The 26,286-nt window shown below is 34.8% G+C and overlaps 1 long non-coding RNA gene across 1 annotated transcript in view; it reads left to right on the forward strand.

Moving 5' to 3' along the window:
* The window catches only part of LOC127176439 (uncharacterized), an 87,752-nt gene extending 62,595 nt beyond the window's left edge, over positions 1-25,157 (forward strand). The window contains exons 3-4 of the long non-coding RNA XR_007829099.1: positions 23,632-23,702; positions 24,522-25,157. This is a non-coding gene — a long non-coding RNA (uncharacterized LOC127176439). The remainder of the gene's footprint in view (positions 1-23,631; positions 23,703-24,521) is intronic.
* The last annotated feature ends 1,129 nt before the right edge of the window (positions 25,158-26,286 follow it).

Below are 26,286 nucleotides of genomic sequence, written 5' to 3' on the forward strand. Positions count from 1 at the left end.
TCTGAGAGAATTTCCTTAGCACGGACGCGTCATGCATTCAATGTAAGGGGCAAATGGAGGTTTGTGTCTCAGTAATTTAGAAAATTAGGCATGTTTATTCAGCCTGATCTTACTAGCGTTCATAAGGCATTCGTATGTATTGCTTATATGTACATTTTTGTACGTTTATGAACATATATTAATGTATTGACAAAGCATTTAGTCAAACCAAAAATTAATCAGACACCAGATATAATTTATAATTAGTTTTTTGTTTTTTTGTTTTAATTCTTCTTACATGGACTACCATTAAAATTGATGAAAATTTGGGACCAAAAGTTACTCAAATGCTTTGACCTGACTATGTTTTGCTTTAATTGCTAATGCAACCTATTTACACCACAGACTGAACAAAATTAAGTATTGCTTGGTAATTGGTCAACAAATTATTGATAGTTGTGTAAATATTGTCATACTAACAGTTGTCTGAGTTTTTGGTAGATTATAATCCATTTATCCAAGTTCTTGTCATATTTTATTATCATTTCGTAAACTATAGTGAATAAACTGTGATAATGTGAGAAATGTTGAAGGCATCTAAATAAATTTTGGTATGTGTACACAGCATAAGAAATATAAAAATCTTTATGATACTTATTTTTATGAATAAAGTTGTGTTGTTATAGATTAGTATTATATGTAGTAAAGTTTTACTCATTCATTCCCTATACATATCTTAACAATAAAAAAAAAATAATAGTCAGGATGCATTTTTAAAAATTAAATAAAATCAACTAACTTGTAATTTATTAATAATATGAAATTATAAATAGTTAATTTAATAATAATAATAATTCATATATATTTTTTTTATCTTTTTTTAAAGTTTATATATAAATTAAATTCTAAATATATATATATATATATATATATATATATATATATATTATACGTAAATAAATATATATATAATATAAATATTATATATATATATATATATATATATATATATATACATATATATATATATGATGCCACTTCACAAAATATAAATAAAAATGATAATAAATAAATAAAGGAACGTTTCCATTATTAGCTCCTATCACTGCTATAAGTGAGTGATTAATCACTTGACTATTGTGCCACATAAACTTTTCTTCATTTTTTTCATCATAGTAGCATATCCTTTCTTTGCATTATTTAATAATATGCCGTGATTACAATCTTGATTCCTGTTTTTTTACATGATTGTGCTCTGAATGGCTAATTCTCAGGTGTAATCAGCCGGATTTAATCAGTCTGCTGGTGTTATTTTGTATGCAGATTGATGATGGGTTAATATAATGAAGACATTGTGAATCCAGGATGTCTGGTATTGTGTGGTAGGCTGTGAATGTGGGTAAAGGGTTGGGTGGATGAGTGGGTAATCATGTGTTGGTTATTGATGGCTGATCTCTGTTAAACTCCTCAGGTCTTAGAGCTCAGAAGGTGCTGCTCCAGCAGTGCTGTCAGACCGTGTTTCTCCCGCTGTCTCCCTCTGAAGCTCCTCACACGAGCACACACATCCTAAATTGTGGCGCCGCGGGGGAAATGTGCCACACCGCCACTGAGCTGGAACCCAAAACTAATTATTCCTTTAATCCGGCCAGAAGAGAGACGGAGAAAAAATAATTTGTGTAAACACATGGGCATTGGATCGCAGAGCATTGTTAGAAAGACCTTGTTAATATCATGTCTCGGATTGTCCATCTGGAATTTGAGAAGAGCTTTTACAGGAATTAATGAAAAAAAAAACAAGGCTTTACAAATGAAGACCCAGTTCTTTATAAATTTGAGACATTATTAAAAAATCATTTTTTATTAAGAATAAGGAATTACTTTTGAGACCGTATCCGTCTTGACTTACACTTACGACTTCTTTTCTTTTTTTAAGTTCTGAACTCTTATTAAATGATTTTGCATCTTGGAGTAGCTGTGGTGCTTTCCAAGTAACTATTAATTATTAAAGTGGCCCGAGACTTTTTTAAAAGACTAATTAGCAGCTAGATGTGATAAAAAGAAATAAAAAGCTAATTAGAAGATGCAACATTCAAAGCTTCAGTGTTTTTTTTTTCTTCTTTTTTAAAAACATATTTTTTCCATCTAGAGCTGTACATCCCATCCAAAGGGTCAAAGAGGTCATTCTACCTATACTGTAATATGATATTTCCCACCTCCAGACGAATATTTGTTGTTTTTACACATGATGAGCAGTGCTCATGTCATATTAGGAATTTTCTAAGCAATGTAGCATATAGTTGTTTTTCCTGTCGGCATGGCAGCAACATAAACACATAATAACCCTATCTTACACAACAGTATTCTATTCAAGATTTTACATACTTAAACTGATTTTACATTTGTATAGTGCTTTTCATAATGCACATTGTTTTAAAGCAGCTTTACAGAAATCATGATGTTAATGTTTATAATATCTTCATGCCTTATAGTTGCATTTATTTCAGATTAGAGCTATGTGGGAATATAATTTACGTTTTGCGATGATACAAACATTCAGATTAGGTTAAGCATCCAGTTAAGATTTGCTATATAGTATAAATTGCTCCACACAGGTATACTACATGGATACAGTTGGACATATTTTATTTATACTGTATTTCCAACCTTATATAACTAGTTTTGCACCAAAAACATCAGGACGTTTTGACTTGCTATTAAGTATGTATATTGCTTCATTTTGTCAGGTATTTTCAATTTTAGTCTTGGTCTCAGTCCTGTGTTAATTGTCCTTGTTAGTTTTTATAACATTTAGTCAATCTTATCCTATTTAGTTCTAGTCAAGTTTTAGTCAACTAAAAGTCTCAACATTTTAGTCTAGTTGAAGTCGAAGAAAACCTTCAGTGTTTTAGTTTAGTATTGTAGTTAATGAAAACGTAACCTTTTAGCAATAAGATTATTATTAATTAACCGTACAGCAGTATTCATTTCGGCAAACATTTTTCATTTAGTCTTAGTCTTACTCAAATGTACATTTTAGTTATCATATTTAGTAAACTTATTCGGGGATTTCAACTCTTGATATCTGGCAACCGCACACATCAAAGATTGCATAGCAAAGGCGTGTAGAGCAGTACGCAATAATATTTTGTCGCTTTTTTTTTTTTTTGACGAAAATAAACAGGTTTTTGGTTTTTATTTTTTTAATACATTTTAGTCTCGTCTTTGTTTGTCAACAAAATTGCATGTTGATATAGTCATAGCTATCGTTTATTGTCCTTATTGTCGTCTCGTCTTAGTCATGGGAAAAACCTGGTCAACGAACACTTTTCGTCATAGTTTTCACTAATGAAATTAACACAACTTTTATTGTATATATTGTATTGTATGTGTGCAAATACAGATGGATGTAATATATATACAACTTTATGCATGGAGCTGTACGATTATACGGTTTACATTTTTGCAACAATATAAAAAAATCATGCAGCCAAGATTTGCTATATAATATATTGCTTCATGTGAGTGTACTTTATCTGTGCAAATAAGATGTAAAATATATACAACTTTTAAGATATATTATTGTTGGGTTATAATATAGCTTGCATTTTTTGACTAAAAAGTTAAGATGTTGAGATCATTCCCTTAATCCCGTGGAAGCCTGTTTCTGCCACTGAAAAAAAAAAAACATCTCACAGTTCTGATATTTTTTTTCTCACAATTGCAGGATATAAACTTGTAATTCTGACTTTTTTTCTAGCAATTTCAAATTTTATATCTCATGATTTTGACGACTTTTTCACAGTTGTGAGATATAAACGTGCAGTTGCGAGTTATAAAGTTAAATTCTAAAATTTCTATCTTGCAATTCTGACTGTATTTCTCAGGATTGCAACTTTATTTCTCAGAATTGTGAGTTTAAATCTTACAGTTCCGACTTGTTTATATCATGCAATTCATGCAATTTTTATTTTTTATTCAGTGGCTAAATGAGCTCCCATAAAATCCAGACAGAACATAGCTGAAGAGAAATCTGAATTAAAATACATGTTTTAGTCTACAAATTACACTACTTGTACAGTATTTACACATTTTCCTTTATAACTAGTAATGATTAACGTATTAAGAATTGGATTTGAGACTGGAAAACTTGTTCTAGACTGGCATTATCCTGCTGCAGCAACTGGAAGTTGCTAGAATCCCTGTTCTGGTTGTTGTAATGAAATTGTAATGAGGCCGGACACACTTTGAAATCGTGCAGCCGGGACTAGGATCTTTAGGATGTGACACGCATCTCAAGTCAGACTCCACAGAGCTCAGCTGAAGAAAATCCAGTCTGGCTTTGTTGTGTTATCTATCTGCTTTGCATTTCTAAACGAGCTATAGTCAACATTGAGTGGTTTTATGGAGATTTCTCTGGGTCTGCTCATGTTCTTGTACTGGCTTTGACAAACCTTTTCATTCAAAACCCCCCAATCCGGATGGAGTCTTTACAGTACAACAAATGCTCGCCAGTCTAATGGAGGTTTATAATTTGGTAATATTTCACAAATTACTAACTGTCAAGGAGAAACAAATCCTGAAATTTCCTCAAAGGGAAATTATGCTATGAAAGATGGGGTATGAATATCATATGAGACGTAATGTGCTGTTGCCATCTTCACTGCTGCTTGATTTATGACCACCAAAGCAAGCATGTGCATCACATGCGATTTATACACAAATATGTGCAAATGTTTGCATTTTAATTGGCCGGTAACACTAACCTGTCCTGTGGTGGCGTTCATTCATTATTATTCACGCTGAGCTCACTGCGTTTGTCTTATTTTTTGTATCAGAGCACCTCAGATCTAACAGTGAACCATGATGATAGATCTGTCTCAATAGAAGTGTGTTGACTGGGGGGTTGTATACAAATCACCCCACTGACTTTATTCATTGCTTGGCAATTCTAAAACATTCTCGCCCATTATTTTGGTCTAAAAAAACAAGAACTTTCTAAATGTGAAGGTACTTTAATAAATAATGTAAATAAAGCAATAAAATAATTAAAATTTCCAGTTAATTATATTTGAAACCCCTCCTGTGTATTCTCGAATAAGGTTAAAAAATTAAATACCACATTTAATTTATTTCCTTCTGAAGCTGAATCAACAACCTCCAGAGATCAAAGCTGGGATGACCCTGATGATCTCTTGTTTTTAGCATCCAAAATCAGTAAACATCATAACTTATCATAACAGGAAAGCCATTAAGTCTGTTAATGTGATTATCTCTGAGCTTGAAATTGCCACACAATATCTGACCATCTGTATATTTATTTATTTTGTTAGTAAATTAGTTAAACCTCAAATCCATGATAGCAGCAAGTGTCTACTGTAGAGTTTAGACTTATTAGCATAGGCTGTGTTTAATTACATGGATGAAATTAACTGTCTAATGACATGGAGAATTTAACATAAAAAGCTTTTTGGTATAGGGGTTGGACTAGTTTGAGTTGTTTATCACATTGGGTGTGCTGTAGCTTGTAGTCACTAGTGTGATTTCAGTGCTGGGTAGTGACTGATTACATGTAATCTGAATTACGTAATCAGATTCCAGTACTCATAATTAATTACATTACATTTCTAAATGTGCATAACTGGATTACAGTTACTTTTTATAGATTACAGGATTGCATATTTTTTACACAGTGTCAAAATATTCATAATTTACACTGTAAAAAACAAAAGAACACAATTTGTTGAGTCAAAATAATAGGTTACCCCGCTGCCTTAAAATTTTAAGTTCAGTTAACTCAAATAAGTTTAAGTTGTACTAAGTGACAACATAGATATTCGAGTTGATTATACTAAAAAATTAGTTTGTTGAACTTAAAAGCTGTGTTTGTTACCCGGCTGTCTTAAATTGTACATTGAATCAACTCAAATATCTAAGTTGTCACTTAGAAAATGTAATATTTCAAGTTTACTAAACTTTTTTTTTTTTTCCTCGAGTTGACTGAACTTAAAATTTTAAGGCAGCGGGGTAACAAATTATTTTAAGTTGACTCAACAAATTGTTTTTTACACTGTATTTATTTTGTCGCTAATTCTTATTTTTCTTCTCTTTTAAAGCGGTCATCGGGTGCCCATTTTCCACAAGTTGTTATGATTCTTTAGGGTCTTAATGAAAAGTCTCTAATATACTTTGATTAAAAATTCTCAATGGTTTTATAAAACAACACCCTTTTTACCTTGTCAAAATGAGCTCTGCAAAAACATCTCATTCTGAGGGGTTGTTCTTTAAATGCAAATGAGCTCTGCTCACCCCGCCCCTCTCTTCTCTCTGTGGAATGACGATCTTGTTTACTTTAGCCGCATTTAGCCGCTAAGCTTCCTAACTACCACGTTATTAGGAAGGGCGATCACAAAGATTCATAAGAAAACGCTTATACTCACTTCTGCTGTAAGTGAAGCTGGATCATGAATGATTTGCGCGAACATAGACAGATATATGTAGATCGGGAGGCGTATTCCATTCACAAACAAATGTAATCTACTGCATCTTCAGCGGCTCAGATGTCGGGTGTAAATGACGACCACTATGTTCATTATTACATCCAGCAACACAACACCTCAATCACTCAATCAGAGATATTCTTGTCTAACTTACATCCCTGCTTCGCCATCGAAACAAGGAAAGTTACTGGACTGTGACAGCTGGTCTAAGGTAAGAGCTCATGTCAATCAACTATTGTGGGAGTGGCCTCTGTTGGTGTGACGCCACAACGACAGGCATCTGAGAATGGCTCGATTTGAATAAGGGGATATTATTTTTACAGATAAATTAAAAACCACTGCATGGATTTTTATCATTATAGGGTAGATTTGTACATACACTGCCAACACACATTAATGTTCAAACAACATGAAAAAGTGAACTTAGCATCCAATGACCCCTTTAATGTTTTGTCTCTTAAAATCCTACTCTGTGCCAAATCACTTTCAGCTTTGAAACTTCGGGTGCATAATGTCATTGCTGTTTATAAATGTTTATCCATGTAAGTCAGAAGTTTCTAAACTTTTTTTCAGCCAAACCTCTTTGACTTCAAATATTTTGGTAAAATGTCCCAGAGGAAGTTAATATTTCAATAATTTAACAAGACATTTGCATGTTCACAGTTCTTTGATATCAGTTAATGGGCCATAGACACGCAGGTAAACAAATTAAATATTCTATTTTTAGTGTTCAAATGTTTTTATTTTATATTTTTATGATTTAATTTATCATTAGCTTTTTATCAGCCCGATCAAACCGGCTGCAGCTTACATTAACCCCAGTCTGGGAACACTGGTGTAATGACTTTTGTAATGCATTTAGGCTTTATATATATATATATATATATAATTCGTAAGTAATCTACCCAGCACCCGAACAGACATGTGAGTTTGTTTTTGTGGTTCAGTTGTGTGAATATTTTTTGTGATAACTTTGTGTCTCCCTCTCACAGGCACTAATGATGGTGTGTTTTGTCTTTTGATGGACATTAGTCGAGTGAGGAATTACACTAACCTGACAAGTGCCTCTTTCAGGATCAATTTAATGTTTAGTCTGAAGGACGGAGCAATTTGATTGAATTGTTGTTCCACTACAGTCATACACAAGACCTTTATTGTGTTGCTGTGTGTGTGATGAGGAGTAATTAATCTGTAATTGGTGTGAGTGTCACTGCAATTAGCCATGTGATAAATCTATAGCTGCTTTTTTCTTCCCCCAATAAGAGCAGAATTGCTGCGGTCTTATGGTAATTAATGTCCTCTCTGGCAGTGTAAGCGGGACTTGTATTCTGCCATGGCTTCTTAGCTGAGCCATTAACTGATAATTGTTTGGTAATTAAATTTTAAATAAAAAACTCATATCATGAAAAATTTAATTTTTGCAGTAAAATTTCCCTACATCAGACCTGACTGCAAACCAACTAACCTGTAAACAAAGTAATTCATTCTATATGAGAACGTTGCGCATTGAAGGTCTTAAAGGTACAGTAACAAACAGCTTGTATAATTCTAAGTGTATTAGAGATGCATTTTTAAAAGAACGGTTCACCCAAAATGAAAATTTGCTGAAAATGTACTCATCCTCAGGCCATCGAAGATGTAGGTGAGTTTGTTTCTTCATCAGATTTTTAGAAATGTGTCTTTCCATCACTTGGTCACCAATGGATCCTCTGCAGTGAATGGGTGCCGTCAGAATGGGTGCCAAACAGCTGATAAAAACTTCACAATGATCCACAAGCAATACACACCACTCCAGTCTATCAATTAACATCTTGAGAAGGCAAAAGCACCTTGTTTTTAAGAAAGAATCCATCGTTAAGACGTTTTAACTTCAAAAATTGTTAAAACACAAGGAAGTAATATAATGGATAGAGGACTCGTATTTTAGCCGGATTTAAACTCACAGCTTTTGGCTTCATAAGACATCAGCTAATGGACTGCAGTCATGTGGATTATTTGTTTATTATTGTGATGTTTTTATCAGCTGTTTGTGCTCTCATTCTGACGGCACCCATTCACTGCAGAGTATTCATTGGTGAGCAAGTGATGGAATGCTACATTTCTCCAAATCTGATGAAGAAATAAACTCATCTACATCTTGGATGGCCTGAGATGAATAGATTTTCAGCCAATTAATTTTTGGGTGAGCTATTCATTTAAAAATCCTTTTCAGACATTGCACATGAGCTGCACATAACCGACAAAGTCGAAACTCTCTTGTTTTAGCACAGTACTTGATTGAAAAGTGCATGCTCCTTTGCTGTTGTTTGAACGCATTCCACCTTATGAGCTTTTACACTGTTACTTATGAGCATTTTTAACCACATATGAATGTAAGTGGACAAGCTTAAGATGTTTTTGTCCTCGTATTTATCTTTGTCCACCATATGCCCTGGTCTTCATTTAATTATGGAAGAAAATAAGAGTAAACAACAGCAATCACTTGATGTTTTTAAAACGCCACTGTGATTAGTAATCATGAGCAGTTATAAAAATAATAAAATTATTTTGTGAACCTGACACCAATCTGTGTAGAACAAATGGTGATATAAAAACATTTTGGCCTTAAATGTCAACAACTCAAGGCAACCGTGAAGGAAAGTAAACCAGGCAATCAATAGATAAGGTCTAGGGTTTGAGTGATTAGTTTTCACCTTGCTCATGGCAAACACATACCTATATATGCAGTGTTTTGAGATGGATGTGCATTGTTGTCTGAATGTTGAAACACAAACTTGCTCCAGGCTCTGTAACTAACTGTGCTTCAGGGCTTTCGGCGTTTACCACAATATTGCATGTAGCTTGTTATTGAACAAGAGTGTTTGGAGACCTTGGGTTAAGCAAAAGACCCTCCCTGACAACAAGGAAGATGTTCATAGAGAATCTGTCCCAAAAAAAGCTTGTTAGATTCTCTATAAAACTTTTGATTGATGGCAGAAGAAGGCCCATAGTGTAAGCAGAGGTTTCCCATGTTCACATGGACAGGGTCACGCATACAGATGGCAAGGATGGATTCCCATTTGAGAGAGAGATCATTATTATTTGATGCTATAAAGCCTGCTCTGACTTGGAAGAACTAGTCCAAAAGGGAGCAAGTGATCCACTTTCCTGTAAGAGGCATTTCCAACTTGCTTCCAGCTGGTCTCTCTTGAGTAACACAGACTTGAGAACCTTATTTCAAGACACCTTTGGTCAGGAAGGAGTGTGTGGTGGAAATGTGCAGAGCTTCAGGGAAACTTATTATGTTTTGCAACTCAAGGTTTCAGGGATCGGAATGGAAGTAATTCATCACATAAACTAAAACTGGCTGTTTGCTAACAAGCCACTTTAATATTTAACTAGAAAAACAATTTTGCTTCGAAAACCTTTTCTGTGAAATAAATATGTACATTTGGCTTTCAGTTGATTGCTGCTTGTGCCAAATGCCAGCTGAGAGCGGGGTCCATAATTCATCCAAACCAGGCTCTTTGGAAAAATGTTCCTGTGTTGACATATCTGCTAAATTATATTATGTTGTTTCTTGCATGTTTTGCAACACTTTCAAAAAGAAATGTCCAGTGTCCAGCTTGCACTGAAAATAGAACTTGAAAATAACGTACCACCTACACTACACCCTACCCGAAACCTAACCAATAATGTGAACTAATAAAAAGAGAAAAAGAGACTTAGGCAACAAAAATGTTATTAGTCAGTTGCAGATTAAAGTCAATGTACAAAACAGAAACAACTTAAAATACCCTGTCATTTTTGCTCAAACAGATAAAATTAAGAGCCAGGGGTGTAAACTTTTGAACAGAATAAAGATGTATACATTTTTCTTATTTTGCCTAAATGTCATATTTTTGTCATTTATACTGCCCTTCAGAAGATACTTACATGTCTCCCAGAAGACAAAATAAGTTACATTTACCCTAATATTCAAAATTTATTTATTTATTTTGCATTTTTGCCTTCATTATGACAGGACAGATCAGAAGTGACAGGAAGCGAAGTGGGAGAGAGAGATGGAGGGTCGGGATTTGAACACTGGACCCTAATATTCAAATTTATTTTCAGTTCAGTTTCAGTTTGTTTTCACCCCCGGCTATCAGTGTATTGCATTTCCTTCTAAAGCATCAGTGAGCATTTGAACTTTCTGTAATAGTTGCATATGAGTCCCTTAGTTGTTAGAAAGGGTTCAAATACACACAAATGCTGAAAACAAAATAATTTCTAGAACCTAAAGGATTTTTCTAACTGTTCAGGACAAACAAGGAACTCATGAACAACTTATCACTTAAAAAAATAAATAAATAAATAAGCTGTGGATCATTCAGGTAACAACACAGTATTAAGAATCAAGTGTATGTAAACTTTTGAACAGGGTTATTTTTTTATAAATTCAACTATTATTTTCCTCTTGTGGACTATATGTAAACGTCTTTTATGTTAAATATTTTATTCAGGTCAGTACTAAATAAAAAATATCATACATTTTGTATTTTGGTTAAATAATTAACATTTTGCAGATTCTGCAATGTGTATGTAAACTTTTGACCTTAACTGTATCTATAGAAAGCTTGAAATGTCTGCTTTTAGACAAACCAATTCAAATCGAATACAAATACTCTCTGATTATGTAAGCTGCATTTCTATCCAAAGATGCATCACTGTACTGCGCAGATTTCAAGTCAGCATCCTCTTTCCACATCTTCGCAGACGACACAGACTCAGAAAACACTAGTTTGTTAATAAATAATTAAAATATCCCTTTGCTTTTTTTCTGGCACATTCAAAGTCATTTCTTTTGTCAGTGCTTTGCAACAAGCTTGGAATAGGCTATAGACTCATTATAGTTTAATACAGACCTAAGTTGTGCCATTAGTCGACTAATGATTTAAACTAATGACTATAAGACACAAAAGTCTTGAGTCAGGGACAGTCCTAGTGTAAACAAAATGAAACGTGAGATAAAATCCACTTCCTGAAACAACTATGATATTTTATCATGCTTTTACAAGTCATTCAGTTTTTTGTTATATCTGCATTTTATAAGACTCGAACCCGAGCTCTTGGCATTGCAAGGGCGATGCTTTACCATGTGTGCTACAGAGCAAGTTCACTACATCTGAAAAGCCTTATCTGGAGATAATAATGTGATGAAAATGTCAAAATGTATTGATTTTACAAATCATGCACTCCGGTAAAAGTGTAAGTAATCTACCCAGCACTGCTAATCTACAGTATTCCAAATTACTTGACAAAAATTGTAGTTGTTAACATAATCCATTACATTACACATTTTAGTAATATAATTAGACTGCTTTTGATTATTTTTAGATTACTGTTGACCTTGTTTATCATGTTGATTTAACTGGAATAATCTTGTACCATATGGATATAAAACTACAAAAAGAAAGGAGAACATATTGTATTTGTTGTTATTAACAACATGCATTATTTACAACAATTTATTGCTATTGTGTGAATAATGCAACCGTGTAACTAATAATAAAGTAACTGTAATCTGATTATGAGTATTTTAAAATGTAATATAGTTACAAGTGCTGCACTTAATTTTTGGAATCTAGATTAGTTATAATCAGTTGCTACACAGAACTGCTCATAACATAGTATTGTTCAATCACAGTGTGTGTGAAAAGGAATAAAAGTTGTTGTGTTGCTGCCACTAGTGTTCATTTCAGCTGGAAACTGCAGTAGTTTTTGTACTGGTATGTCGGAGTTTTGCAAAAAATGTAGGCAGAGTCACATTTTTTCGGTGAGCCTAGGTTGTATTCATCGGTGGGGAGTCTATTACCGCAGTACCAGAGTGTTTTGCACCTGCCGGCATCAGGCACATGAAAGGCCTTAGCAGAGGGTCTCTCTCATCCCACCCGACACAAACCTGTCAGATGTTGTATTCTTAAATGTGGTGGGAGAGATGGGCAAGCAGCCAGTTTAGAGCGTTTCAGTTTGCCATAAGGAGGTCATGAGCCAATACGTTTCAAACTGAATGAATGCACTGAAGATATCATACTGCGCTGCGAAATTCATTTTGTTGGGGTTCTCAATAGCAGCAGTGCGTTTGCACTGTCAGAATCAATAAGCCGAGATAGCATGTCGAAAAAACAGAACAAATGTGTTTATAGTTCTAAGAAAACCTGGCTGGCAGGATCCTAGTCTAGTCGAAGCGCAGCACGGCTTCGGTTTTTCAAGTCTCAGCACAAAGAATCAAAAAATAAATGTTTGCTAAACAATTCATTGACATATCTTCATTTATATGACTTATTTCAGCTAGTTTCTCTCTCATTAGCGTCTCTTCACCTGTATGCATATCATCTCTCTGTAAACAGCATCAGGTCTCTATAGTAGAAGATTGCATTCTCAGCGGTCTGCCGGCTTCCCCATTGTGATTCAGAGTCAATATATTGTTCAATGAAATTAAATGAGCTTGCTTGTGTCTGCCTCTCTCGCTCTTTCTCCTCAGCATGCTGAAGTGTCCTTTTTCTCTTTCACCTCTTACTTCCTTTCCAGTTAGCTTTCTTGCCAGTAAACAGCATGTAGGGATCATCTCGAATGAGCTGTAGTGTCATGATTGAGCTTGCTGAGCTTCATGTATGATGGCAGTTCTGCATGTTCTGGGTTTGATATGCATGAATTCATCTGGTGATGAGAAGTAGCTGTAACACCCTGGGGCCTGGAGCTCACTGACTTCAGCGCTACTTTAGATATTTTTGCATATTGATCATGAATAATAATGAAGAGCAGTGCTTGTGGTGAGCCAGCACTCAACAGTACATGGTAAGGATTACTCTAGAATTAACTAGTTGTGCAGAAATGTAATCGAATCCAGTCAATGTTGTCTTAATATAAATGATTCAGAATACTGTGCAACAGTTTTTGCATTAACAGAGAGTCTGTCTGCATCTGATTGTGTGTGAGGGGAAAAACACTTCAATTCTGTTATGACTTGCTAACCTGCGAAATTAAAGGAGAACAAAAATTTACAAATAATGTACTTACCCCCTTGTCATCAAAGATGTTCATGTCTTTCTTTCTTCAGTCGTAAAGAAATTGTTTTTTGAGGAAAACATTCAGCATTTGTCTCCATTTAGTGGACTTCTATGGTGCCCCGAGTTTTAACTTCCAAAATGCAGTTCACATGCGGCTTCAAACAGTCCCAAGTGCGGTTGTAAACGATCCCAGCCGAGGAAGAAGAGTCTTAACTATTATTTTCATTAAAAATATACAATTTAAATACTTTTTAATCTTAAACACTTGTCTTGTCTTGCTCTCCCTGAACTCTGTGTATTCCGGTTCAAGATAGTAAGGGTATGTTGAAAAACTCCAATCTTATTTTCTCTCTCAACTTCAAAAATCATTTCAAAATCATCCTACATCGCTGCAGAAGTACCGACACAAAGTGCAAAGTGAACATGCAAAGAAGATCAAACACCCCTAACAAAAAAGGTAAAACAGCGATATAGGACGATTTTGAAGTTGAGGGAGAACATGAGATGGGAGTTTTTTGACATACCCTAACTGTCATGAACCGGAAAAAAACTGAGCTCAGGCAAAGCAAGACAAGACGGCGTTTGACATTAAAAAGTATATAAATTGTATTATGAAAATAACCGATCATTTTGCCAAATAAGACCTTTCTTCCTCGGCTGGGATCGTTTACAACTGCATTTGGGATCGTTTGAAGTTGCATTTTGGAAGTTCAAACTCGGGGCACCGTAGAAGTCCACTATATGGAGAAAAATCCTGAAATGTTTTCCTCAAAAAACATAATTTCTTTACGACTGAAGAAAGAAAAACATGAACATCTTGGATGACAAGGGGGTTGAGTACATTATCTGTAAATTTTTGTTCTGGAAGTGGACTTCTCCTTTAATACAATGCTTACAAACAGTGCTTTTCTGTTGGGTTCAAGTAGGGTGTAGAATCAAATTTCAATTTCAGAAACAATTAGACGTGGCAAGTAACACATTTAATTAAACATGAAATTTTATGAAAGTAGAAAAAGTGAAATAATATTTTCTTGTACAAGCTCTCCTCTCCTTTTTCAATAAAAAGTTCCATTAAAATAGTAATGTTGATGATTTAAAAAAAATGTAATAAATTATAAAAAAAAAAAAAAAAATAGAAGCATTTTCATTAGCAGCCTCAGATGTTTGGACTCCACTGTATATGTACAGTATGCAAATACAGGGATGACAGCACCTATTTTTCATCACTAATTAAAATCTCTTGCTGCACCTGCTATTTTCTTGTCAAATGTAATATCATAAGTCTGACTGGCTGTGTAATACAAGTCACCGTTCAGGGTTGAACTGGTTTTTAAAACCACCTGGCGTTCATCCTTTAGATTAGATACTCTTACGAAGTTAATTATAGAAACACTGGCAGAGACGACAGAAATTCAATGAGACGAGATAAAGGGAGATAATCTGCCTTCAAAAGTCTGCTATTTTTATAACCACACTAACTTACAGCTTTAATTAAGAGAAGCTCAATAAATTCGCCTGCGTGTGAATGAAGGATGAAGGCGTTCAGTGGGGTTAAGGTGAAACTCTGACTGTAATTGGACAGTTGACCTCTAGGGGACTGAAGTATTTTGGCATGTAAAATATGCCAGACAGCAAGAGGAGGGTCAGAGAAAACCATGATTACCTGGGAGAGTCCATGTCCTTGAGCCCTTGTGTGCTGAACAGAGAAGCTGTCAAAGCCTGTTCCAGAGACAACTGTTTATACAGCACCTGCACATCTGTAATCACAGACTGACTGATTAACAGCACACAGTCTGATCGAGATAGCGACGGATTCTGGACAAAACCAACCCAGTTAGACAGTCTGACTGAGATGGGCAAACTTTGTTATTTACTTTATATTGTTGTGCTATTTTGTGTTCATCTTGTTAGATCATGCCTCCATGCCCGATAATTAAGGTGCAGCCCTTGACACCAGATCCTGTCAGAGAATATCCATTTTGTCTGGTAACAGAACAGCTAGTCAACAAAATTGTCTAATACCCAAAAACCTGTTATCTGCATGTCTTGTCTGGTACCCAAAATACCCAAAACTCTGTCAATTATTCTGTAAATTAAGCTACAAACTCGATCATAATGCACAATGTTTCCATGATACATCCTTTGTGTTGGATGTTATTTTTGGAATGGAAATATTTATATTCTGCTCGTAAACATCATACTGTTTTCGCTTTTTTTCAGTTAATTTCATAAACTAGCAAGCTAAGCCAGTAGTAGTACTGAAAGTGTCTGTAAACATGACTGAAGACAAAAAAGGCGGAACAGAAAAACTGAATCAATTGAATGAGTCATTTACGCTTGAACTGCTCCGATTGATTCAAACCTGTGACTTCCATCATTCAGTTCAAGCGACTCACTAGCAAAAAAAACAGATTAAAGGAGTAATTCGTTTTCGCATCTTGACACCTCTTTTAACACAGCTTTTCGAAACTCCAAATCAGTTAATAAAACCATTGTGCTTGAAATGATTCATTGTTTCGAAGCACTCCAGTCGGATCGCGTAATCGCGAATCATTTGATTCAGATCGGGACTTCAAATCGTGTATCGAATCATTTGATTCAACTTCTGAGCTGGATCGAGAGCCTAATGATTAAAATCAGAACTTTGGAATGTGGTTTGCGGATCAATTGGTTCAGATCGGGACTTTAAATCACGTATCGCGAATCATTTGATTCACATCGGGACTAAGGTATGGGTTCGCGAATCAGTTGATTTAGATCAGGAGTTTGGAGCGCATATGGCGAATCAGTTTATTTAGATGAACTTTAGAGCGGGTTCTCGAATCATTTCGCGAATTGAAAGATTCACGATTTGCACTCCGAGTCCTGATCTGAAATCATGCTGTACGAATCATTATCGGGACTTTGGTGTGGGTTAGCGAATCATTTGATTCAGATCGGGACTTTCTTTGCGTGTTCGTGTACAGTGTGCTTTGATCACAGGAATACTTTTAACATATATTTAAACAATAAAAAAAAATCTAAACAGTAACTGTAATGATATTTCACAATATTACTATTTTATAAATCAAACTATATATAGAAAGATTCATAGCATGATAGATAGTAGATAGATAGATAGATACATACATACATACATACATATATATGTTAATGATTTTTCAAAACCTGCCATTATAAATGTAATAATAAAGCTCAACTGTATAATATGCATGAGGAGTTTTGAATTTGTATCTCTGTCAGTTTACAAATTGATCTCTTAATAAGCTCTATCTGCATACACCTGCAATGAAATTAAATATTCCTCCTAATGATAACTTAATGTCATTGTAATAATATCATTCCATATAGCATCATTTCGGCATAACACAATCATCTTAATCCCACTGACATAGCCATTTAATGGACTAAAGTCTGAAATGTTAATATATCTTGCTGAATGTCCACATGGCAACTGCAGTATTTTGCTACATCAGTCTTAAACGGACTGTAGAATTCTTGAAACCCTTGTTAGTGGCCATTAAGTAAAATGCAGGCGGCAAATTATTGCTCGTGCTCGCATTCATGCACATGTAATGTACAAGAGAGTGAACGTGATTTAGTCTACTCAGTTACTGACATAAAAAAGTGATTAATATTGTCCTATAGCGCCTTTAAGCTAAGAAATGGAACACTTAGACCTTTAATGAATTGTTAGCTATTGCTGAGTTTTCCTTCAAACTTATATTGTCATAAAGGATTCAGTTATTTGAGTTTTTGGATTGTTTTTAGATATTTGTGTCCATCAGATCTCTTTCGATTTTAAAACTCTTCATGTCACACATCAGTCTCTCAGCATATCCTCTTCTCACTGCCATGACAGTTGAGCTGAATAATCAAACAGAAAAAGAGCCATGCAGAGCTGCATCTATTGAAAGGGTTTGCATGAGGGCAACAGAAAGAACAACACAGTGGTTTCTTGGTCTTGGAAATGATATGAATTTCAGATGATATCTTCAGACTGGAGATAGCTGGAAGGCTGGTCACTGAGAAGTGAAGTTGTCCGACTGGATGTTTTCAGCTCGGCTTGAAATCTACATTGTCACATCATCTTACTGCTTTCAGAACTACACAAATATGACATTTGAGCACCGGCTCAGCAGGTTTGGAGACAATCTTGTCAGCGTCTTCTCCTGCTGTCAGTGTTTTCATTATTCGTGCCATGAATGTTGATAATTAAACAAGACACACGGCAATTACGCACAGGCTGCCTTTTTTCGTCAAACTAAACTTTGATCAGGTGACAAGCAGATGATGCAGAAATGACTTAGCAGAACTTTTTAAATTAAGTAAAGGTTTAATTTGTTAAATTTGTATTGGGATGTTATACTCAGCATCTTACATTCGCATTCTTGACAGTCGTTAACCTGCTAAAGTGATTTTGTGAAAGTATAGTTATTGTGTAAAAGCTAATTATCTCAGCTGGTAGCTAAAAATACATTTACACAGAAGAAAACTAAAATAACTGCAGTATAATGAGTGGTAGAGTTAGGTTTTCATAGTTGTTTAACACACACACACATACACGTTCTGTTTCCATGTTTTATGGGGACATTCCATAGGCGTAATGGTTTTTATACTGTACAAACCCTATTTTCTATCGCCCTATACCTAAACCTAGCCCTCACAGGAGACTGTGCACACTTTTACTTTCTCAAAAAAACTCATTCTGCATGATTTATAAGCCTGTTTCCTCATGGGGACCTTACAAATGTCGCCACAAGGTCAAAATTGACAGGTATTACTATCCTTGTTGGTCCCCATAACGTGATAAATACCAGGTACACACACACACACATATATATAAGTTGAATTTTCAGTCATTACTCTAGTCTCTTAGTGTCACATGATCCTTCAAAAATCATTCTATTATGCTGATTTATTATCAGTGCTGGAAACAGTGCTTTTTGTAACCTGTGATACTTTTTTCAGGATTCGTTGATTAATAAAAGGTTAAAAAGAACAGCATTTAGTTAAAATAGAAAGGTTTGCTAACAATATACACTACTGTTCTAAATTTGGGGGTCAGTAAATTTTTATTCTTTCTTTTTTTTTTTTTTTTTTTTTTTTTTTTTTTTTGAAAGAAATTAATACTTTTATTCAACAGTGATGTGTTAAGATATTAAAAATGAATCCTGAAAAAATATTTGGCAGCACAACTGTTTCCAGCATTGATAATTCTAATAATAAATCAGCATATTAGAATGATTTCGGAATTATCATGTGACACTTATGAATAAAGTAACAGCTGATGATGAAAATTCAGCTTTGCATCACAGAAATAAAATATATTTTAAAGTATATTAAAATAAAAAACATTATTTAATATTGTAATAACATTTTGCAATATTACTATTTTTTCTGTATTTCTGATCAAATAAATGCAGTCTTGATGAGCATAAGAGACTTTTTTTTTTTTTTTTTTAATTACACGTCTTACTGATCCAAACTTTTGAGCGGTAGTATATATAATACTTAGAAAACATGCTCAAGTTCACACACTTGTTTCTCTAAAGGAAAAAACAAAACCGAAAAAAACAACTCTGAAATGTGCGTTCAGTTTCGGAATGTGTGTTTTTGTTTTGGTCACACCCCAGGTTGCCATTTGGTGGAAATACAGCGTATTGCAGCCATGGAAGCCAATAATGAACTGAGTCAGAAACACATATTCAACATTTATCTAAAAAGCTCTGTGACCAGAGGAATATTAAAACACGAAATAGATCAGCTCATCAGTTTACAATATAAGGCTCATTGCTTTCAATTTTCAATAGCAATCGTTCTGTTGCCTGTCCTCAATCTGGCAACCCATGTGAGCAAAAAAACTCCAATATTTTGCATTTGGGCTGCAGTACCTATTTCAACCACTAGCTGTCAACATTACATACTGCACCTTTAAGTCAAAAATGATTGACTATATTTGTGGTGGGTTACATTTCACATTGATATGTATTTCATTGAATGGCACAGTGGCTCAGTGGGTATTACTGTCGACTCACAGCAAGAAAATTCCTGGTTTGAGTTCCAGTTGAGCCGGGAGGCTTTTCTGAGAGGATTTGCATGTTCTTCTCCATGTTGGCATGGGTTTTGCCTTAGTGCTCCAGACATGCAGGACATGCCTATAGCTAAATGTGTGTGTAAGTCCTGCCACATGCAGCATCCCTGTATCAGTGAGTTGAATTTTACTGGCTGTTTGAATCAAATAAATTTCACAAGAGCATGATCTGAGTTGTTGGTTCAGTCAAGGACAAATTTACTTTGTGATAACCAGTGAAATATTTGCACTGGTGGTTTAAAAGAAATTGTAAGAAATAATCAAATGTGTGGGTGGTGCATTTGAAATCCAATTGAGTAAAGCACAATGGCACCTAAGAAATGTACAAAATATAAAACTAGTTATTTACATCTTTGAACATTCAGTGTGTCCTTTCTATGCTGAGATAAAAACCATTCATCTCTTCCTATAATGCTGGATGAAATTATATGAGACGGCACACTTTTCGACAATTTCTATTGTCTGCGCCAATCCTTTGGGCTTCTGCAGGTTGTCACCCCTCAGGTTTTCGGTGGGTTTAGGTCGGGGGACCTGGATGGCCACAGCAAAAGCTTCATTCACAGGGTCAGTGGGCAATTTTTTTGTGTGGATTTGGAGATCTGCTTTCGATCAGAGCAATAAATCCAGACAAAGATGGTGTGTGGCCTAAAATCTCCTGGTGTCTGCTGCAGTCCATGATGGCATTTATCTTTATGTGACATCGCAGAATCTCTCCACAGAATCAAGTTGTAATCAAAGTACTAGAGATGTTTAGTTTATATTTGTGTCCCTGGACCACAAAACCAGTCTTAAGTAGCACGGGTATATTTGTAGCAATAGCCATAAATTAACTGTATGGGTCAAAATTATTGATTTTTCTTTTATGCCAAAATCATTAGTGTATTAAGATCATGTTCCATGCAGATGTTTTGTAAATTTCCCACTGTAAATATATCAAAACATACTTTTTGATTAGTAACATGCATTGCTAAAAATTCATTTTAGCAATTTTAAAGGCGATTTTCTCAGTATTTAGATTTTTTTGCACCCTCAGATTCCAGATTTTCACTCAGTTTTTATCTCAGCTAAATATTGTCCTATCCAAACAATCCTAACCATACATCAATGGAAAGCTTATTTATTCAGCTTTCAGGTAATGTATACATCTCAGCTTCAAAAAAAATTGACCCTTATGACTGGTTTTGTGGTCCAGGGTCACATTTATGATAATAGAGACTTATAGTTTGGTAAGTCTTCCTGATAGCTGATTTGAAAATATCTTGTCGCTGTTCTATAGACTTTGTGCTACCAAACGATTTTGCAAATCTGTGCATTTTAGAGAAAGTGAAGTCTCTTAAACCTTACTTCCAGGTGTGAAGTGGTTTATGAAGGTGGACAGTGTAATAATAAGGTATTTCCAAGAAATCTTCAACATTTGACAACTGATAAAGTCTCTCATAGCAAAATGCCTTTTATTTAACCCAAACAGCCATATTAACAGCATACCAAACATAAGACCTGCAAGCTTTTGTCTTGTATTATTTGGCTTATCTCTCATCTTCTCCATGCTGATGGGAAGACTAATGGCATTCGCCCTGCATGCCAGCTCATATTTACAGTATAATTCCACGGATCATGAATTCTGAAATGGGAATATGTGTCTAGATTTTTAAAATAAGAATTTTAAGGCTGTCAATAAGGAGGATAATATAAATGCAGCACAGGAGCCAGTCGCATAAATGCAGTCTGTGTCTAAAGCAGTTGAAGGTAATCAGTCTTAATCGTTGGATTCGGATTAGACCAGTTTTTTTTTGGAGACTTAAAGTTATGCATAGTCTAGGCAAAACAAAACTAACTTGTAAGACTAAATCTAATACCATCTGCAACCAAAATATGTCCTGCATCTGAATAAGCATATAATGGGTGATTAGCCATACGTGAAATGAGTTGACTGTCCCAATGGATAAGATTCAAGAAACAGTAGGTGAAAAGTACCCAGATGACCTGTTACATCTGTCGAGATGAGGTACACTTCTAATGGACACTATCCCATGAGGCCATAGGAGATTGGTTGTGAATTGCAGGGAAACAACGCAACACAGTGCATTAGTGTCCATCTACATTTTCAGTGCTGTTGGTTTCAGTGCCATTCATTGTTCCCATAGGTTTTTTTTTTTTTTTTTTTTTTAAAGTGTCTTCATTAAAATGTTATAAGCCGTGAACCAAGTGAATCAGCTATGAGGTGAATCACATATATACAAACATTGTATTCAAAAAATGTAGTTAAAACTCAAAAGCACAAAGGTACTAGACTGTGTACTTAATGGTTTTAATGAGGGGAGAGAACTACAGTCCCATGAAGCATCGTAAAAGATGTAGTCAATTTTTAAAAAGTAGAGAAAAACCATTCATTTAAAAGTTGGTTACTATATATATTTATAATTATTGCAAAATATGTTTATGTATGTATATATGAGTCATTCTACAGAATTGGTCCAAAGAAAAATGGTATGTATGCAAATTGTATAATATCCAAAGTACACTATTTTTTAGTAATTGTGCAGTTAATTCTCAAATTGTGTTTTTAGAAAGTTTTGAAGTATTTGTCCTCTTCCGAAATTTGTCTCCACTGAAACACAGTAATAATAATTTAATTAGAAAGGTTATTAACCTGTTAAGATTTTGCTTACATCTACATTGTAAATATATATATTTCAGAGGTAAATCAATAATAATTACGTTTAACAATATTTCAAGTGTGATTTATGAGATTGTATTTTGAATCCAATTTTTCTTTGTAAAAGGCAAAAAGTTGATCATACTGATTTCAAAGTTAAGGATTAAACCAAAAACTATCATAACATTTTAGTGGTAATTCATCATACTTTTCGGTTGTGACGGTAATGCTTTGGTAGCGACCACATCACATTACTAATTTTAACTTGCAAACTAAAATATACTAAAATACTAAAAATTCCTCCAAATATGAGGATTATGTGTTTCCTTTTGTCACTACCGAGCTATTGATGACATGTTTCTTTCATGACTGTTTTGGTAGTGACAATTTTATAGGATAACACCCAGAAAAAACAAAGATGTCACTACTGAAACACCACCAAATCACATTAGTGACTGTTTCGGTAGGGACAATTTTAGATACTTTTGAACCCAGCTCAAAAATGCTAATCAGCACATGTTTAACTAACACAGTTCTGAACAGTGGTACACATATAAAAACTAAATGTTATGGAATAACTCCCAAAAAAAAGTGTGCTTAATTGCAGAAAAAAAGGTGTTCGGTAGTGATGTTCTTTTAGGTTATATGCAGATTTTTTTCAGACTTTTGAACACATTTATCTCAAAATAATGGGGTCTATCATTTTTTTACACAAAGTTTAATAATTTAAGGAGAAATTATAAAATAAATATTTTTTAACGTCACTTATTAAAATAATAAAAAAAAATATACTTTTAAAAACAACAAAAACACAAAAAAATATTTCAATATCATTTTCATAAGTTGAAATTTAGGGGTTAGGGTTCGGGACCACCACCTCCCAATTGAAAGTACCCAATAAATGATAATTTTATATACATTAAGCTTACTAATATTTCAGATATTATTGTGGGTTTCAATAGATAATAGAAGGATCTTAGTAAACATCTAAGATTTGAATACTTAAATGCTTTTTAAATGTGTTTTTTGGTTTTGCACAAATTCTGTAGAATGGCCCATACAACCAGAGCCAGGTAGATTACTTACAAATTGCAATCCATTTCTGATACCAAATTACATGACAAAAATTGTAGTTGGTAACGTAATTCAAATGTAATCAGACTACTTTTTGATTACTTTTGTGGCAAATGGTTTATTTGTGAAACTGTACTGTTTCGCTCTGTCAATGCCATAGGTCACATGATAAAGCCAACATGGCTGATGTAGATATATAACATATGTTTTGTTTTTGTTTTTTACAGTTGCAAATTAACTTCTTTATTTAAAGTAGTGCCTGTTTAGTCAGCTGGTCCATCCCATTTTATGTTTCAATAGGAAATACATAAACACTGCAAAGAAAACTGCTCTTGTCAAGCCGTTTCCCAGGGTCCTTAACGCACTGAGAGGTAAGATTACTCTTATATTTCCAGCTTAACATCAAGCTGACAGTTTTATTGCCTTTTTCTCTCATCTTTGCCTATAATTCTGAAGGCCACTGTATATACTGTATATTACATTGTGTGTGGTTTACCTTCAGTTCCTGTCTCCTGTAGATGATAAGTGGCCATCAACCATTTTCATTACGGAGACCTGCCGTTTTGAAAGACAGAGGGGGATTTGAGAGACATGGCATGGCTAATATCATGAGTTTTCCCCTCAGAGCTTGTTTTTTTTCCCCCAACAACATGGCACTAGGAATACGAGCGATTGGTCGCTCGACCGCAGTTGCCCCTGTCAGCATTAGATCAAGTGGCATATGCTGCCTATCACAGGCTTCTGCACCTGAAAATGACCTTTATTTTCAGCCCGGCCCGCCTGCAGCGAGCGAGTCGTGTCACTGCGCATTTGCGTCTAATGGCTCTGTGTGTCAAGAGCATATGGCCTGTTAGCTCCCCTCACACGTATGCCGCATATACATCAGTCCTGACTGCTCCTCCGCTGTCTTTCATTCCCAGTGACACTGCTGCAGGGAAAAAACGCTCTTGTCGTCTGCCTGAACACCACAGAGAGGCCGCGGCGAGTCTTTTTTGTGGGTAGTTCGTCCCTTAGAGACATCAAAGACTAGCGGTTGTGTGAGCACGTAGCTCTGTAATTATCAGAAATGGGCTGAAAAATCACTGATCATAGGATGCTGTCCGATGGGAAAAAAACCCGTTTTAGCGGCTTATGATCACTGCAGGCTTCAGAGCTTTCCCAGAGTGACTGTCCTGGTTTTTTTCTTTCAGCAGGGACAATGCACAGCAGGTAGGCAGCTGCGGAGATGAGTGAAGACTGGCGTTTCAGAAGACAGCGTGTCGTATGTGCTATCCCTCTCAAGTGTGCAAGAATGAGTGATGCTTGAAGTGCATGTCTGGTCCTCTCTGGGGTGCGCGCAAACGTATGAGTATGCGCAAAGTAGTACACAAACACACAACCGCAAAGCTTCTTATGAACAGCTGGACTGTGACTGGATCGCTGTGGTTTCACATGGCTTAGGAGAATGACTGGCATTAATGCTGTGTTTGTCTTCTCTTGATTGTGTTGCGGTTTGATTTGCAGAGGAGTCTGTGGCTTGTTTTTACAGCACCGTGTTGTTTGTGTTGTTTGTGTTGGCACATACATTAAAGTATTGAACATTTAATACTGTTATTTCCCATGGGAAAAAAAGAGATGTTAGTTGTTACAGTGAAAGTTGCCAAATGCTTGATGTATGATGTAAACAAACAATTGTGAATCACTGAACTATTTGTGAAGAAGCTAAATTGTTTTTATATGGAAACCCTTTTCCACCACTGAATAAAAAAAAGGGTAATTACGACTTTTTATCTTGCAGTTCTGACTTTTTTTCTCACGACTGCCAATTACAAAGTCAGAATTGCGAGATAGAAATCTTACAGTACCTTTTTTACTTTTTATCTGTTGGTGGAAACAGGCTGTCATATTGGTATAATTGGCCATATGTAATAATTTTACACATTTAAAATGCATACTAAAACGTTATAAAAAACTTTAAAAAATATACATTTAAAAATACTCAACAGATAGTTCCAGTCCTCAAATGTGATTGGCTGAGAGTCCTGATACAGATGATGGCTTTAGAACTTTTCATACAGGTTTGTATTTCTTGTCTGTGTTTGCTTGAGACAGACTGTCAGTCTGTACATTAGTGGTGGGAATCTTTCATGTAATTTTTACATGCAGTCATTTTCATCAGTTCTAAATGAATTCGGTTTGTATGCTAAAGGTCTGTAATCGAATATTCTAGTCCTAAATAAATATTTGTTTAAATCTGCATTACGTATATTCTTATTAAAATAAACGTCTCATTTAAAAAAAAAAAAAAAAATGAAAAAAATGGAGAAAGTCACCGTGAGCTTGTCACCAAAGCCATGTTTAGTCTGTACGATATTGACATATTTAAAAATATCCCAGAAGAGCTTTATTTCTTATATATTTCTTAATTGCAAATATTCATTCTCCTCCACCAACCAATTCTGACAATAGTACTGGGCATTTATGGAAGCTTCAAGAATCTTCAATACATTTGTTTTTGTATCAAACTCGTGAGTTTGTTACGTCAAAGTGATTTAAATGTTTCGAACAGTAATTTCAAATGAATGAATGAATGAATGAGTATCTAATGGGTTTAAGCCTTTCTTGGGACATTTTTATAATGTAAGTTAATTTTTTAATAATTTAATAGATTACAGCAATATTAAAAGCAATACTGGGCTGCATGAACACATAGCAAATCTTCCTGAAAGTTACATTGATATTCCTCTTGCAATTGGTGGCTGTCAGAGAGTCATTGAATCATTCTTTCAATTGATTTGTTAAAGAACAGTGATTCATTCAGAAATGAAACAACTGGAAGTCATTGAATAAGTCACTTAACTGATTCATTAAAAAAATGAAACACATTGTGTGTGTTGCTCAGAGAGACAGCTGGCTTGTTTAAACTATTTTGCTGTAGGTTAAAGTAAAGTAAGCTGCAAAGTAGTTTTTCTCAAA

The sequence above is a fragment of the Labeo rohita genome, chromosome 14, assembly GCF_022985175.1.
Source record: "Labeo rohita strain BAU-BD-2019 chromosome 14, IGBB_LRoh.1.0, whole genome shotgun sequence".
NCBI lineage: Eukaryota > Metazoa > Chordata > Actinopteri > Cypriniformes > Cyprinidae > Labeo > Labeo rohita.